The sequence below is a fragment of the Petaurus breviceps genome, unplaced genomic scaffold (assembly GCF_028583685.1).
Source record: "Petaurus breviceps papuanus isolate PSGF00001 unplaced genomic scaffold, PetGlider_PUasm1.0 37, whole genome shotgun sequence".
In the NCBI taxonomy this organism is placed as follows: Eukaryota; Metazoa; Chordata; class Mammalia; order Diprotodontia; family Petauridae; genus Petaurus; species Petaurus breviceps.
Genome location: NW_027186296.1, coordinates 24,881,246 through 24,896,506, shown reverse-complemented (window position 1 = coordinate 24,896,506; position 15,261 = coordinate 24,881,246). Strand labels below are relative to the sequence as shown.

At 38.4% G+C, this 15,261-nt stretch overlaps 1 protein-coding gene and 1 pseudogene across 2 annotated transcripts in view; one reads left to right on the top strand and one right to left on the bottom strand.

Annotated features, from left to right (window-relative positions):
* CCPG1 (cell cycle progression 1) overlaps positions 1–15,261 on the top strand; it is a 64,207-nt gene that overhangs the window by 15,095 nt on the left and 33,851 nt on the right. The window lies entirely within an intron of this gene.
* LOC138168502 (protein S100-A11 pseudogene) lies at positions 520–1,059 on the bottom strand (annotated as a pseudogene).

The window sequence follows — 15,261 nt, the reverse complement described above, 5'->3', positions numbered from 1 at the left end:
CAAAAAAGAAAATAAAAACTGGATTAAAAAGAGTTAATCTATTGAATCTCTTTCTCTATGTTACAAAAATGTGAATTGCATCTTCCACCTCCAATTTAAAAAAATGACCTAAGGTTCCAGTTTACCTCAGGACACACTTTAATACTTCAAGTACAAGTCTAGTTAATGCTGTAACTGAGAGCCCTTTCTCATTCTGCTTGTCTGCAGCCATTCTCATGACATATATTTGTAAGGAAAGATCCCTTGGACTTTGTAAAACAACATTCCCAAATTAAGTCGTTCTTATTTTAGCATTATTTTCTTCATTTTAACTTTACTTCTCTTGAGGGAGTTGCCATTTTAAAAATGTAACTCTTTATAACTAGGATGAACTATTATCATTCTTCACAAGATGATATAGTCATACCAGAATACCAAAATCACCTATCCACATTTTGTGCAAGATGATTTCATTGTTTTTATTACAAAACATTGTTTTTATTAAAAACTAGGAGATGACTGACTTGTTAAAGTAATACATTGTTTTTTTTTTTTTAATTATGTTTTATTGCTACAAAGGAATGGCTCTGTATTATAGCCTTGGTTTCTTAGGGTTCAGTGTGTGACTATGAGGAATGGGTGTACATTTGCTGGTTTGGAAGAAGGATGTATTTGGAAAATTGAGGGAGGCCCATTCATATTTTCTTCACGGGTTGGCCAGCTGTGAAGGAGGCATGGCAAGCCTGTGCCAAACCTCCAATTAGATTAAGGAGTTCTTGAAAGTCTTAACTGCCCATCACAGTTGAGGTCCAGTTTCTTCATCATTCGTTCCAGAACAACCGCATCCTGGTTCTGTGTGAAGGAAGCCAGCTCCATGTTCATGAAGGCAAGGGAGTCTTGGAAAGGGTGTTTCGGTTGTTAGTTATCTCCCGGCCAGCATACTTCTGGAAAACAGCTATCATGGACTCAATGCATCTTTCTGTGTCAGTGGGGACGACTTTTTTGGCCATTGTGGAGGGGAGAGGAGGATCTGGAAGCGGAGCCTCTCTAGAAAATAGTGTCGGGAGAGTGAGCAAATGGGACAACTACATTGGGGTTTGAGAAAACTAACAGTAAGGGAATGCTCATTCCCTTAAACTCAGGATTCTTTGAATCATTATTACCATTGTTATTATTTATGGTAACTAGCATTTATATGTTTTAAGGTTTGAAAAGCTCTATGATGTGCAAAAAGGTTGAGAGACATAGTTTCTGAGTAATTAATCATTTTATTAATTATGCTAGCAAGTAATTAATTTTAAAAAAGGTTATTTTGCCTTCTCTCATAAACCAAAGACTCCTCATGGAACCCATTCGGTGTTTGTATGCCCTTGGAAGAGTGGGTATTCCTGAGGGTAGAAATCAGCTCTAATTGGTTAACTAGTGATGAGAGAATGAATAGAAAGGTGGGCTTATTTTACTGAGGGTCTGGAGGACTGTGACTCTGATCAGACCAAGATTCAGTCTTGGACAAAGAGACTTATCTATACCCATACCACCCAGTCTAGGGCAATCTAGACAAAAGGGGGAATCCATTTTTACTCAGACTTGTTTGACTAAAACACGAGCTGGAATCCACCAATTCATCTAAACTAAAATTTCTTTACTTTTTGATCAGATCTGAGTTTTCTATTTCATTATCAGCCTGCTTTCTCCATAGAGGGAATCATATTGCTCTTGCCTGTGGGTGTTCTGCCCAAAGTAATAGAAATTTTGATCAGCGAACCTAGCAAGATATCTTGGGATTTATGGGCTAGATTTCTTTTTTATAGACAATGACTTCCCAGATAACTCTGACTGTCCTTGATTGGCCTGCTGTAAGTCCCAGCACACAAGCCTCACTTGGTCATTGTATTCTGATGGTTCAGAGTGAGTATAAATAGCTTCTGTTTCTGTTTTGGCCCAAAACCCTGAGGGTCTTCCCTTCCCAGATTAATTTTATTTTTTTGTGACTAGGTAAAAGAGACCATTCTTTGCCTCATTTTTATCTAGCCTTAATCACTGAACGGGTGTTGCCTCAGACAAACAGACCTGGGAAAGACCTTAGCTCAAAAAGGCCAAGGTTTCCCCACTGCATCTGGGGCCATCTCCAGGTCATTCTGATCTGTATCTTACCATTGGACCCAGATGACTCCAGAGGAGACAGGGAGGCTGATGACTTTGCACAGACTTCTCTCACTTAAATCCAACTTCACAACTTCATGACATCTCCTTCCTGATGTCATGGTGCTCTTTAAGAAGGGAAAGACCAGAAACAACAACAATTAGACCTGCATTTCAAAAGCTGCCATAACAACCTATAGGGGCTGATTTCTGAAGGAGGACATAGAAACTGGGAAAAAAAACTTCAGTCTTCATTCAATAATTGGTTATTAAATATAAGAGAAAAATAACTATATATCTCAGTTCTTAACATGTGTTAACTCACTTTATACTTGTAGCAGCCTATGAATATGCTGTCATTACCATATGAGGAAACTGTGATACTGAAGTTGAGTGACTTGCCCAGGATTCCCCAGCTAGTAAGTGTCTGAGGCAGGATTTGAAGTAAGGTCACTGTGACATGACTCTAAGCCCCAAGCTGTATCTACTGAGTCATCTAGTATTGCCTTGTTAGTTTCAGGTCCATAAATCTTGAAGAGCCTCTTCAATGTAGTTTAGGCCCCAAGGAGACAGAGTTGGGAGACATAGTCATTGCCCTCAGCAATTAGGAAGGGGAAAAAACCGTGTACACAGATAGTTAAAAGTGCCAAAGGAAAAGTCCTAACAAAATATTAGAAGAAATTTATTTTTGTTTTGTGCTTTTTTAAGGTGAAAGTGAATCAGGGAAGGCTGAGTTGGTAACATCTGAATTAATTACTAAGTATTAGGTGCCTATTATATTACAGGTACTGAAGTGAAACTATCTCTCTTCTCACTAAGTCAAATCAAGAAACATTTATTGAATTACTATTCTGTGCCAGGCACTGTGCTGATAGATCTGTACCTCGATCACTTGGGAGTGGGGTGGGGGAGGGAAGGCCATGATCATAACCAGACTTGAGGCTCCTTTTTTTAAGTTTGGTCACAATACTTAATTTCCCTAAGAAAGGTCTTTGTTCTCCACCAACCCACCTTTCAGCCCAAGTAAGGGATTTTAGACTATAAAAATATTTATTATTAAGATTTCTAGTTGAACAAAAAGCAAAGTTTTAAAATATGTTTCCATAGTCTTTTGGGGAAAAGTTTTTGAACATAAGTAGTCTGCTATTTATTTCCAAAATGATGTTTTTGATATATACCATTGCTCTGTATAAGAATTGGTAGAGTTTATTCCTTTTCGAGTATATGACATTACATATCAGTGGGAGAAAACCAATATTTTCAATTCAGTATTTATTGAGTTAACATTGAAATCTGTTTACTATATCATGAAAGTGACTTTTAATCACTTGAAATTCTCTCCTAGTTGCTGACTAGTCTTTCAAAAAATAATTATTATACTTTGTTTTTACTTTACTTTCATTTCTCAGTACATCTCCCATCTCTCGTTTCCAAAGATCCACCCCTTATAACAGACAAAAGTGGAGGAGGGAAACAGTTCAGCAAAACTAGCAAGTATATTATATAGAAAGAAATTTACATTATATAGTGTTTCACATCTGTTAGATCCTCCTCCCATCATCCTCTCACATCTCTATGAAGGAACAAGGTAAGTTCCCTTCTTAGACTTCTTCTTTGGGGCTAAGTTCAGTCACGATTTTGCAATATTCATTTTCATATCAACAAGCATTTATTAAGTTTGTGCTACATGCCAAACATTGCTAAGCTCTGGGGATACAAATTCGATCCCTTCTCCTAAGGAGCTTACCTTGAGAACTCTTTTTTTTAATGCTTTATTAACTTCTGATTTACATCATTCCTTTCCGACATATTTTGAATTATAAATTTTCTCCCTGTTTTTCCCCTACCCACCACCCCAAAATAGCAGTCCCACAGAATATCCCCTCCTCCAATCTGCTCTCTCCCATATTTTCTCCCATACCCCTTTCAACTTTTCCAGTGGATCTCTATGCCTCAGTGCCTGTATATCTTATTTCCAAATTACATGTAAGATGGTATTAATAATAGTGTATATATATATACACATATATATGTACACACACACATATATATACATATATATTTGAATATTTGATTTTAAAACTTTCAATTCCAGATTCATTCCCTTCCTTCCTTGTCACCCACCCTTACTGGGAAGATAAACAGTTCAGTATAGGTTGTACATGTGTGGGTAATGTAAAACAATAACATAGAAGATATATTGTAAAAGACTGACTATATTTCCTCCCTCCTATCCCACCTCCCACTTGTTCTATTCTCTACTTTGATCCTGTCCCTTTTCAAAAGTGGGTGCTTCCAACTTCCCTCCCCCCCCCCAGCCTGCCCTCCCTTCCATCATCCCCCCTCTCATCCCCTTCCCCCCTACTCTCCTGGAGGGTAAGACACCCTATTTAGTGTGTATTTCACTCACTCCTCAAGCCAGATTCAATGGGAATAAGGTTGACTCATTCCCTTTTGCCTTCCTATTCTTCACCTCCATTGTAACCATTTTCCCTTGCCTCTTCTGTATGAGATAGTTTACCCCAATCTGTCTCCCCCCATTTCCTCTCATTATATTCCTCTCACCTCTTAATTTCACCTTTTAAGTATCATCCCTTCCTGTTAAAGTGGTCCTGTGCCCTCCATCTATGTATACCTGTAAACATATATACACACATTCACATATGTATATGGGCATATGAATATATATGTGATTGTGTGTATATATGTTTACCTTGGGAACTCTTAAGGAGTTCCTTGGGAACTGATAAAATTGTATAGAAAGAAAAGAAAGGAAGGCCCAGGACTGAGATTTGGGTGAAATCTATGGTGAATAAAGATTCATTAGAGGAGACAGACAGGAACGGAAGAGAGCATGATCAGGAAAACCTAAAGAGAAGAGAATGTCAAGGAGAAGGTATGAAGAAGTGACAATTTATGAGGCATACTGTACTGTAAAAATGTCAGCTTTTTAAGAAGCACTTCTTTATACATGGATTGCCTGCAAAACTAGACCTTCTGCTTGTCAAGTTAACTTCAAAGCAGATATTTGAGATAACATAAGACATCTTATGGTTTAAACTTAATTTATGGGTTAAATATCTTATCCTCCTTATAAAGCTAGGTTATAAGTGTCAAAGTTAGGTTGTAAAGGTCCATTACTTTCTTATCTATACTGTTCTTTTCACTATAAACCCCTTTCTATATACGCTGCCTTACTATTTAATTACATCATCAACGTGTATACAGCAGAGAAAGAGCCCCTTTGTGGCTCTCCTGCAATGAAGAAAAATGTTAGGCAAGACCTTTGCTTATTATTTTTCATTGATTCTCTCCCATAGATAATGTGATGTTCTTATTCCAAAAGAGGATAGACTAATTTAGATAGTTTTTAAAAGACTATAGTTGTTTTATATGTAATGCTTTACTATTTTGCAAGATTGAGAAATCCTTTTCCCTTCCTCACAGGAAGTCTTTTTTTCAAGGAAACATTTTTATTTGATTTTTGGGCAATCTTTGAAAAACATTTTATTCTTTTGACTTAGATTTAGATAGAATACCATAGGTAGGAAAATTTAAAAGTTGAAAATGTCAAGTAACATTATTCATTGAATTCACTTAATAAGATGTTACCCTAAGTCCATTTTCTTTGAGTCCTTTTGGGGCCTATTCTGACAACCATTGTTTACTTTAGAACAGAACTTTAGCATGTAGGAGAATAATGCTTCTATTCTTCTCCATCATACCTATATTCTATAAGATGGAGTTATGGAAATCTGTTTTTTCATAGTAAAATGTAGTTATTCAGGAATGATGAGGGTACCATCGTATCAGGTAACAATCCATCTCTAAATTACTGAGATTAGAATGCAAGAAAACATTTGTATGTGTTTGTTTTTAAGTGATAATTTCTAGTCCCTTTAATTCATTCATTTACTGTGCATTAATTTCTGAATTCATATGGTTTTATATTAAAGTAAGGTTTAGTACAGTGAGAAACATTTATAAGTAAATATCATAGATTTTCCTGTATATTAGGGGATAATCTAGAGGTCTTGATTTCTAGGGTATAGGGAAAAAGAATTTTTAAACAGACTCCTTTTATATACAAAGTTAATTTAGAAGAACTTGTGTACTCATTCTTGAAAAAATGTTATTAAATCTTACAGTGGGAAAAGTGGGAAGTACTTTTTGTGTTAGATATAACAGGCATACAAAATTTGACTCAATAGTTAAAAGGGGCCTATGAGCAAACATTTTTTAGTACATTCTTATGTTTAATGCAGGAGTGCATTTTTCAGGTATATGATAGAGAAGTCATCTGTGCTTTGTTTTGTTTTGTTTAACACTTTCAGTGACTTCTGAATCTCATTAATCCACAAGACAATTTTTTTCCATTTTCGAAAAGCTTTAATTGTTGGAGAATAAAGTGGAAATTTATTTCCCTCTAACTTCTGTCCTTGGTACTAACTCAGCCCTCAGGAAAACAAGATAGAATGAGATTTTCTCTTTCCATAATTGCCTAATTCCTCATTTCCTCAAACTCCTTAAGTCTCAATTTATCACTCTACCTCAGCCACATGTATAGGGATGGTCACATGCTAGATCTTGACATTAATCTCAAGTGATCTACTTCCTTTAATTAGAAACTGACATTCTCTTATGTAAGTGACCACAGCCTCTTATTATTCTACTTCTCTTTATGCCTCACCTCTTCCATGCTGATTTTTTGCCCTCATGAAGACCTCTAATCTACCCCGTGGTGCTTTCTTAGGTCACTCTCTCCTCTTCACCCCCTCCCCTCATTCTCTTTGTGAGGGGCAAACTCTCTAGATATGCCTTTGATTCTACTCTACCTGACTTCAATAGAGTTCATCCTATGTCATTCTCCTTCTCTCACATCTTCAGTCTCTTCTTATGAACTTCCCTACTTCACTACTCCCTTAAAACATGCCCAAGTCTACCCCATCCTTAAAAAGAAAAGAACCTATCATCCCCTCAAGCTATAATTTTATATCTTTCATCCCTTTTTTAGCCATATTTCTTTTTTTTTTCTTTTTGGAGGGCAATTGGGGTTAAGTGACTTGCCCAAAGTCACATGGCTAGTACCGTAAGTGTGTCAGGTGTCTGAGTCTGGATTTGAATTTTGGTCCTCCTGACTCCAGGGCCAGCACTCTATTCACTTGCTGCTCCTCTTAGCCATATTTCTTGAAAAAGTTGTCCCACTCTCATTTCACTTCTTGTCTTCTCACCCTTCAACTCTTTACAATCTATCAATCAAATCATTCAGCTGGAAACTGCTCTTTCCAAATTTACCAGTGACATTTTAATTGCTGCATCTGGTGGATAGTCCTAACCTCTCTACTGCATTTCCTGTATTAACCACTCTCTCCTCTTGGAGAGGAGGACCAGTCTCCTCTTTCCTTTCTGGATTTTCATGAAACTACTCTCTCTAGGTTTATCTCCTACCTCTCTTACTGTCTTTTCTCAGTTTCTTTTGCTGACTTATTTTCCATATCATATTCCATAACTGTGAGTGTTCCCAAGATTTTGCCTTAATTCTTCTCTCTTGGAAACCTTATCAGGTTCTATTGATTTAACCATCATGTTTATGCAAATGACTCCTAGACTTATATAGCCAGTCTCAGTTTCTTCCTAAGTGTTTTTTTTGAGACGTCTTGTACCCAAAATTTTAAAAATTGAACTTTAAAAAGTTCATCTTTGCCTCTAAACACTCTTCTCTTCCAAACTTCCCTATTTTTGACCTCCCAGGTTTGTAGTCTAGGTAGTTATCTTGGACACTTCCTTTCTACCCCATATAACTTATCAGTTTTCAAATCTTTCTGTTTCTTCATAACATCTCACTGCTAACCTTCTGTTATGTAGCATCTAATCTTCTCTCTCTTAGATTATTAAAATAGCCTCCTCATTGGTCTCTCTGCTTTCAAATCTGACCAGTTTATATACTACTGTCAAAGTAATTTTCCTTAATCACAGATCTGACCATATGACCTCTATTCATCCAATTCCCATGGCCTCTTTTTGCTTCTAGAATAAAATGTAATCTCCTCAGTTTATTTCTTAAAACCCTACACAACCTGACCTCAAAGTTTCTTTCCAGTGTCATTGTATATCACTACCTTTTCTTTACCTCTGTAATCCACTGGCCTTCTCTATGTACATCATTCATAACATGTCACCTTCTACCTTTATGCTTTTGCACTAAATGTTCTCCATGCCTGGTAGGCACTCCTTTCTTACCTTCTATCTCATGGAATTTCTTCCCTTTAAGAAGTAGCTCAGATATTGTTTTTTTGCATAAAGCCTTTCTTGATTCTCTGGCTTCCCCCCCCCCCCATTCTCCAAGCTGCATTATGTTTAACTATTTTTTTAGCTATATTTAATGGACTCCATACCATTGTGCCTTGTGTGTTTCCTGCTTGATCTCTAGCCTCCAGGGGAGGAAGAGAAGCACCATTCCATTATACCAGTCTCCTGCCATTGAGATGAGAGGAGAAGGCACCATTTCATCATTCTAGCTTGGTCTCCTGCCTTAGAGGATAGAGAGTTATCACCACTCTTTCTGCTTCATGTTCTTCCTCCCTTGCTTGAACTGCCCAAGATTCTCAAAGGATTCATTCTTTCTCATGCCACCCCAACCCCTAGATTATAATACCATTGACTTTGAAAATCTCTCTAAATTTTTTACTTATTGATTCACCCCTGGTTGGTTATACCCTCCCCATCCCAGTGATTTTGAAACTCCCTAGAAAATCATCCAGACCTCATTCCCCATCCCCCCATCCCTACTGCTTTTATTCCTTATTCCCATTCATCCAATATTCCTCCCTCCCTGCCAGGTCCTAACAAAAAGCTATCCTACCTCTGGAATGCCTGTTCTGCAGGCAACAAACTTCCTTTTGTCTTCAATCTTTTTCTTTTCCTACTCCTTTCAAATTTCTCTCTGATTACACAGGCTACCCTTTCCTCCACAGGTTGCACTTCCACTCATTCCCCTCACTGCCACATCCCCCTACTTGTTAAAGTAGGAGAGTTGATATCACCTACTCTTAAGTAACTCTCAAGCAGAAGTCTTATATATTTTTTCCCAATTATAGGCACATTGGTCAGGATAGGAGAATGATCCCAACCGATGTACCACTTTATGATTTTCAAGGTATTTTTTCACTTTTGTCATATTCTTTTGGGAGACTTAAATCTTTTTCCTTTTTATTTTTGAGCCATTTGGTATTGTGACTTACCCAGGGTTACATAGTTAATAAGTGAAGCCAAATTTGAATTAATTCAGGTCCTCCTTGACTCTAGGGCTGGGGATCTATCCACTGTGCCACCTACCTTTCCTGAGACTTAGAAATCTCAAATTGTCTTTATGTATACCTGTTTTCTGTATTGATATATTTTTCTATGTATAGAAATCACATTTTCTTTTAATTTTAATACTTTTTTGATTTTTGTTCTTCCAGAATGCCCTTCACTTCTATGTGTTTTCATTCCTGAGGGGCTCTTTTCTCTTTTGTTTCTTTGAAGTTTACTACCATGAATTTTTCAGTGATGATTTTTGCTGTGCAGGCAGTGATTATAATTCTAATTTTTGTTTCTCCCTTAAAACCATTCAAGAACATCTTTCTGTGCTTCATACTCTCTTTTTTTCTTTTTTTAAATGCTTTATTAACTTCTGATTTACATCGTTCGTTTCCGCCAGATTTTGAGTTACAAATTTTCTCCCCGTTTTTCCCCCACCCATCCCCCCAAAACAGCAGTCCCACAGGATATCCCCACCTCTGATCTGCTCTCTCCCATATTTTCTCCCATACCCGTTTCAACTTTTCCAGTGGATCTCTATGCCTCAGTGCCTGTATATCTTTTTTTTTCTTAATAACATGTAAAATGGTATTAATAATAGTATATATATATATATATATATATACAGACACACACACACACACACATATATATATATATATACATATATTTGAATATTTGATTTTAAAACTTTCAATTCCAGATTCATTCCCTTCCCCCCCGGCCACCCACCCCCACTGGGGAGACAAGCAGTTCAGTATACGTTGTACATGTGCGGCTAATGCAAAACAGTAACATAGTAGATGTATTATAAAAGACTGACTATATTTCCCTCCCTCCTATCCCACATCCCACTTGTTCTTTTCTCTACTTTGATCCTGTCCCTTTTCAAAAGTGCGTGCTTCCAACTTCCCTCCCCCCCCCCCCACCCCCCCCTCCTCCCCTCCCCCCTCCCATCCCCTTCCCCCCCTATTCTCCTGGAGGGTGAGATCCCCTATTTAGTGTGTATTTCCCTCCCTCCTCAAGCCAGATTCAATAGGAATAAGGTTGACCCATTCCCTTTTGCCTTCCTATTCTTCCCCTCCATTGTAACCATTTTCCCTTGCCTCTTCTGTATGAGATAGTTGCCCCACTCTGTCTCTCCCCATCTCCTCTCATTATATTCCTCTCACCTCTTAATTTCACCTTTTAAGTATCATCCCTTCCTGTTAAATTGGTCCCGTGCCCTCTATCTATGTATACCTGTAAACATATATACACACATTCACATATGTATTCATATGCCCGCATACCCTCATATAAAGACATATATATATTTCTAATCCCTTCAACTACTGAGAAAAGTTTCATAAGTTACAATTATTATTTTTCCATGTAGGAATGTTAATAGTTCAACTTTGGCCAGGTGGCTCAGCAAGCAAGAGCACCGGCCCCAGTGCTGGGACGACCCGGATCAAATCCGGGCCCAGACACTCAGCACCACACCCAGAAACAACAACCTGCCGTGCAACCCTGAGCAAGCCACTCAACCCCGATTGCTTCAAAAAAAAATAGTTCAACTTTGATAAGTTCCTTATGATTTCTTTTCCCTGTTTACCTTCTCATGCTTCTCTTGCTTCTTGTATCTGAATGTCAAATTTTCTATTCAACTCTGGTTTTTTCAGCAAGAATGCTTGAAAGTCCTGTATTCCACTGAATGACCATATTTTCCCCTGAAACATGGTACTCAGTTTTTCTGGGTAGGTGACTCTTGGTTTTAATCCCAGCTCCCTTGACCTCTGGAATATCACATTCCAGGCCCTTCGATCCCTCAGTGTAGAAGCTGCCAGATCCTGGGTTATCCTGATTGTGTTTCCACAATATTCCAATTGTTTCTTCCTGGCTGCTTGTAATATTCTCTCCTTAATCTGGGAATTCTGGAACCTGGCTATAATATTCCTAGGAGTTTTCTTTTGGGGATCTTTTTCAGGAGGTGATCGGTGGATTCTTTCAACCTCTATTTTGCCCTCTGGTTCTAAAACATCAGGGCAGTTTTCTTTGAGAACTTCCTGGAGGATGCTTTCCAGGCTCTTACTTTGGTCATGGCTCTCAGGCAGTCCAATAATTTTTAAATTATCTCTCCTGGATCTATTTTCCAGGTCAGTGGTTTTTCCCATGAGATATTTCACATTGCCTTCTATTCTTTCATTTGTTTGGATCTGTTTAACAGCATCTTGATTTCTCATAAAGTCATTAGCTTCCATTTGCTCCAATCTAATTCTGAAGCAATGATTCTCCTCAGTGAGCTTTTGAGATTCTTTTTCCATCTGGCAAATTCGACTTTTTAAGGCATTCTTCTCCTCATTGCCTTTCTGAGCCTCCTTTGCCATTTGAGTCAGTCTGTTTTTTAAGGTATTATTTTCTTCAGTCAGGCTGTTGACTCTCATTTCATAATTTTCTTGCATTGTTCTCATTTCTCTTCCCAATTTTTCCTCCACTTCTCTTATCTGCTTCTTAAGGTCCTCTATGGCCTGTAACCAGCTTGTATTTTCCTTTGAAGCTTTTGGTGCAGGAGTTCTGACTTCACTGATTTCCTCCTGTTCCATGCCTTGCTCCTTCTTATCCCCAAAATAGGAGTCTAATGTTGGAATCTTCTGTCTGCTTTGTTTCCTTTGCCTGGTCATGTCGCCCCTCAGTCACTTGACCCCTGGGCTTTTTGCCACAGTAGGACTCTGCCACCAGACAGGGGAGTTTTCGTCCCAAATGCTGGGGTTTTCTCAGCTGCCTGAGGTATTAGATGGGTGCCCTCTCTGAGGTCTCCACACGCTCTGGCAAGCTGGACACACACCCCAGGACCTCCACCCTAGACTGCAATCCAGATCCAAGCAGGTTAAAGCAAGAGCGATTACCCCTCAGACTGGTGCTTGGTCCCCCTACACTCTGCAGGCCAGGAGCTGAAGCTGCCAGGTGGAGCTGGCAGGCTGTGCCAGCGTCTCAGAGGTTTCTCGCCCCGGGGGTAAAAGCCACGAACTCCCACTTACTGGGTCCCAAAGTCCAGAATGCACTGGCCTCTCACCTTGTCCTTCGCATCTAAGTATTGATAAATCTGGAAATGGCCACAGCTGCTGCTGATCTGGAGTCCCTCTGGCTGATGGCTGGTCAGGCCCGCCCTGGGGCTAAAGCCTTGGTGTGGGTCTGGGCTTGGCTCCCAGAGCACTGTGCTGGCCCATTCCTGCCGGCCTGCCGGGCTGTTCTCAGCGGGAGGTTAGCTTCTCTGTGTCATTTTGTGGGTTCTGCAGCTCCAAAGTTTGTTTAGAGTCCCCTTTTTACATGGATTGGGGAGGGTGGAAGCTGGAGCTGCGGGAGGGTCGTGCTTTTACTCCGCCATCTTGGCTCCGCCCCTATCCTATTTCTGCTTCATTCTCTCTTGAGAATCCACAGAATCTTCTGCCTCATTATTTGTTGATTTTATTTTCCTTTGCCTCATTTATTTATAGATATAATTTAGATACACGTGATCTGGAAACCATCTTCATCACGTCTGTTAATAATGTCACCTGTTGACTTATCAGCCTTTGCCCAAGATCTTTAACTGAGGTTTTTCTTCCTCTTGAGGTCTTTGGTAATTTCATCCTTTTTTTCTTTATATTCTTCTATTGCTTACTTCCTAACTCCCTTTTGATAGCTATTCCCTAAAGTTTATACTTCAAAGCGACCTCAGGCTTCTCAGACTTCACCTACTTTGCTCTCTGCTTCATGTGCCTTCTGAGGGGATGGACCTGGCTCCAGCTAGATGCCATTCCCCTTTGTTTCAGACCTAGTAGATATATGGTAGCATCCTACCAGTTCTCTGGCTGAGTATTGTTGTAGCACAGAGTACTGCTGTGCTGCAACCATCTAGAGCAAATTTCTCCCTTTTGGTTTTCCTTGTGGTAGTTGGTGTGGCAGGTGGTTCTTGTTGGGAGTGTTAGGGAATAGGGATTAGCCTCTGTTATTAGGCATCAGTTTTTGGTACTTTAGACCGTGGAGACAGCTGAAATTGTTTTATCCCTTCTGCATATTTTTACTTTGGAGAGGTTTCAGAGATCCTGAACATTGGAGAAAGTTTCTAATCTTTTAGTTTATTGTTCATGTGACCCAAAAGTCCAGCATATTAGCAGATAATGATATATAGCAGATAATGATATTTCTAAACTATAGTGTAAAGGAATTAAAGAAGAGAGCTCAAAAATCCCTGCCTAGAGTCTTCATTTTGAGATATGAATTAAGGCGTCATTCAAAGCCTTTTCTGGTTCTCCTTCCTTCAGTTGTTTACTGTGTTCTTTACAGGTTGTTTACAGGTTCTCCAAAACTCTGGGCTGGGAGCAAGAGAGTGAAAAATGACTGAAGATCCACTTCCAAGAAGTTACTTAACCCACCAGGGCCTCACTTTTCCCTTCTGTGAAATGAGCAGGCAGGGTGGTTGTAAACTCAGTGTTATCTCTAAGGTTCCATCCAGCTCTAAATTGCCTTTTACATGTTCTTCTCATAGAAAATAGTGACAAGGAATTTGAGATTTATATTTATTTTGATATAAATATATATAATTATATATTATATATAATATATTAGTAATAATAATAAACATGTAATAAATATAAATTTGAGATTTATATTTAATGTATAAACATTAGAGGGCTACATAAATATTGTTCTTATTAGTAACTTTTTTTTCTTGTATTTTCTAGATATATTTTTATATGACTTTATTGTATCCAGAACTGCCTGTGTGGTATAGTATTTCTATCACCTGGCATTTCTTTCTTACAGTGGTTTGAAATTTATACAATTTTGTATACCATTTTTATCTGGAGTAAAAAAAAAATTGTCTCCATTTGACAACCAAATGTCCAAATGACAACCATTTAACTATGTAGATCCTGATTGTAGAGGTTAAAAGAATAGTGAAGAAGACTTGAGTTTCCTAATCTATATGTCTAATTCTAAGATTTTATTTTATTAAAAGATCATTGTTGCAAGGGCCTTCATAGGGTCATCTAGACCATTCCCCACATTTTATAAGGCTGAGGGAGCTAATCAATCAATAAATACATATTTGTTAAAAGTTTACCATGTGCCAATTCCTAGGTATATAAAGACAAAATATGAAATGATCTTTGCCCTCAAGAAGTTTACATTTCTAGCTGGAAAACTACATGTACATTTATTACTACATGCAAAATAAATGTTATCATCAACAAAACATTGATTAAGCCAGGCACTGTGTTAAAGTGCTGAGTATAAAAAGAATGATAAAAATGCTGTTCTAGACCTTAAGAAAGTCACATTCTAATGGGGGGGGAACAACATATACACTACTATTTTTATGTAAGTTATGGATAGTATAAATGGGAGATAATCATAGAGGTAAGACATCAGCAGTAGGGATACTGGGAAAGGCCTTTTGTAGAAGCTGGGATTTGACCTGAGTTTTGAAAGAAGCCAGGAAGGTAGGTAGAGGTGAACAGGGAGAGCATTGTAGACATGTTGGCCAGCCAGTGAAAAGGCCAGTGTGGCTGGCTCTGTAGAGGGGAGTAAAGTAAAGAGTAATTGTTAAAGGCCTTAAAAGTCAAACAAAAGATTTTGTATTTGATTCTGGAGATAAAGTGGAGCCATTGGAATTTATTGAGGAGGGGGATGACATGGTCAGACCTGTGCTTTAGGAAGTCACTTTGGCAACTAAGTGGAGTATAGATTGGAATGGGAAAAGATAAGGCAGAGAGACTGAGAAGAGTGGATAAAGTGATCAGAGCCCACACTACGATGATGACTTTGAGTAGATGGATGTTTATTAAAGATGTGAAGGTAGAGATGACAGCT